The following is a 3,231-nucleotide window of genomic DNA, read 5'->3' on the forward strand; positions in this document are numbered from 1 at the left end:
CAAATTTGAGCAAATTCTATCCAATCCGTATTTGATCATCAATAACAAATAGCAAAGTTAAGAATCCGATTAAACATCATCATTTGACAAATCAATTGATTCTTCAAAAGCACGATTAAGCATTTCATCAAACAATTATCATGCAAGCCTTGGATCTTAAGCATCGTGATCATGCCATTAAGAACAATTTATTATCAAGCCACAAATTAAGCCAATTAAGCATAGGCATCATGAATTATCATTCCACAATCAATTATCACTTGCTAATGCACAAAATTTAAGAGCAATGATATCACATGAACAAAATATCAAACACTTAGCATGCGATTTCTTTGATCACAAGCAATATGCACACATTAGCAACAACAATCCACCGATAGGTCTCAAGATCAAACAATTAAACCATATCAATATGAATCATTCAATCAACACACAACTATCACCATCAATTATCATATATCCATCATCCACAATCAAAAATCATCATGATAAATTTCGAATCAAGCAACACAATCAATGATCAAGCAAAGTTTGTCGTGAATTTACCGGATCAAACAAAGAAAATAAGATCAGATGAACACGAACGAAATCCAAGAGATGCGAGTGAGAGAGTGGTGCGCAAGATCCTATGGAGAGGGGGAGAGGCGCATGACACTTCAATCGAAGGAGAGGACCTTGATTCTTGCTTCGATCTTCATTTGTTCTTGAGATTTGATCTTGAATTAATGAAGATTGATGGAGTTTTTGTGGTATTGATCCAAGAAAATTGAGAGAAAATTGAGAGAAGGTGTTTTTTCCAGAATTTTGGTGAATTGAAGTTATGAGAGAAAAAGAGGGAAAATGATTTATATAGTGTGAGTGGTGAAATGTCCAAAACGCCCTCCGTTATCTCTTTTTGGCTCATTTTTCTAGGAAATGTGGCTCGGTGCGAAATTCCGAAACGGGACCAACGTCGGCTCGAAGATGACTAAATTTTGTGGATCGTATCCGCGAGAATCGTCTCGATCCGATAAGCGGTGAAGAAATTACGCGCGTTTGAATGACGAGAAACGCCGACTCATCTGGCGCGCCTATGCAGAATTTGTGAGTACCGCTCAAAGAACTTGATAAAACTCATCCTTCGGTTCGAAATCTGACTGAGCACATGTGACGAAGAGTCGAAGCTAACGAAATTTCCGAGAGAAAGCCACTGTAATGAACCTCTTACGATAAAAATCGAAGAAGTTATGAATTTTCAAACTTGTCGCGACATACCCGAAAACACACTTTTCACTGAAAATCACGACGCTCTTCAAAATGCTGGGCATTTTCTGTGCATAGTTGGTCGACGGGCCAAACATATGAAATCTCGAGAATGATGGCACGGAGCTCCAATTAAAATCTCGAGCGAATCTGACAAGCGGATCATGAGATATGAATTTTCTAAGGCCCGAAAACCTACATTCAGCACCATTTTTCATTGTGAAAGCTCAAATAATTTGCAAATTCGACAACCTTCCTTATGGAATTGGTTTCTGAGCCAAACATGAATGTTGTAGGGAACGTGGGAACTCAACTCATAGCGCCTTCCAGATAAGACTCGTGAATTTCTTCGCACTTTCACCGTATAAACCAAATTTCATGCCCTATTTCCTTAAAACCATGAGAACTCTTTATTATTTGCTTCCATTTTCGAACGACGAAATAAATGTATTTTATAACTTATAGCTCAACTAAAGAGGGAAAATTTTGGGGTGCTACACGGCCGTATTGCAAATATTCGAGCCGAGCAAAACTTCGACAGAAGACAGGCAGATATGAACTTGCTTATGTTTGTTCTAGCATTATTGTATCACTTACTGCCCTTATTGTTCCAATATGGCGGGGTTTCGGTTGCTATCAATGTAGATTCGTCTATGCAGTTTGCAAGATTTGCTAGTATTGTGATGGAGATTGCATATCTTATCTTCCAACTATTGACGCATCGAAAATTATTTGAACCTCAAGATGAAGTGAATACAGATTGCTGGACCAATACTTCCCGTGTGAATAAGTGGCTTCAGGATCACAACATGACTTCTAATGATGCTTACAAATACCTTGTACTGAATGCTCAACACATGACTCTTTCGAAAAACAGGACTCCTGTGAACTGGGAAGAAACCTTCAATACATTTCCCACAAAGCTCCATCCACGAATAGTAATTCATAATCGTTGGGCGGAGTTTTCCGGCAGGTTGTTGCTAAAGGCTTGAGGTGTATCTTCAGTAACCAGTGTGTATGGTATCTTTTCCATAATGCTAACCCACTAGAAGGAATACATGAAGCTTCAGAATAACAACTTGTACTTGGAGGCGGTGTTTGGGCTACTAGATTGTTTACTTGGTTCACATATACCCCTTTAAACTTATTGTCTCCCACCCATGGTAAAAATAAGGGAACCTGCTATAGTAAAACTGTCAGCTTTGTAAGTAAAAGGAGGATAACATGTTGGGATCCTAGTGAGCAATTGAAGATGTGCGCAAAAGTTTGGCTCTCCAAATTCAAGCAATGGGATCCAGGAAAACTTGATTTAGCAATTTGGTTTTACAACCTTGAGGACAAGGTTGTTTTTGAAGGGGTTGGTAATGATAGAGAAGAGAAATTATTTAGATAAATAATTTAGTTATTTAAATTAATGCCTAATTTATATTAGTAGTACTTTTATTTGTATTGTTATGTAATTGGCCTTTTTATAGTGTTTGGGCCTTCTAGTTAAGTATCCACTATGAGTACTATATATGTAATCTTTTGAGACTTTGAAGAGTAGGAATCAAATGAAAAAGTTTTTATTTTCCTTTATTTTATTTAGTCAATTTTAATGTTCTTCCCCTTTTAGTGTAGAAAACCCTAATTTCATAACTTTGATAGGAAGCATCCTATCAGTTTTGGCACCCGTTTGAAAGTTGGTCCTTCCTATTTCTTATTTTTTTATGTGTAATGTTATATGGTTATTTGTTTTCTAGGTTCACATTCTATTTATTGAAATTAAAACATAAGCTAATGTTTCTATGTACAAGTCTTGTGACATGTAGTTTTCAATAAAGTTCAGAGTGAAAAGTACTAGGACAAGTTACTATTATTATTTTCTCGCACACATTCATGCTTGCATAAGTTGATATTATGTGTCTTTTAGATTTTGTATCGACTATAATTAGTGAAATTCTGGTATGACAGACTCGGATGTCATTCACGATGTCAAGACATCTGATA

Source organism: Vicia villosa, unplaced genomic scaffold (genome assembly GCF_029867415.1).
Source record: "Vicia villosa cultivar HV-30 ecotype Madison, WI unplaced genomic scaffold, Vvil1.0 ctg.001840F_1_1, whole genome shotgun sequence".
NCBI lineage: Eukaryota > Viridiplantae > Streptophyta > Magnoliopsida > Fabales > Fabaceae > Vicia > Vicia villosa.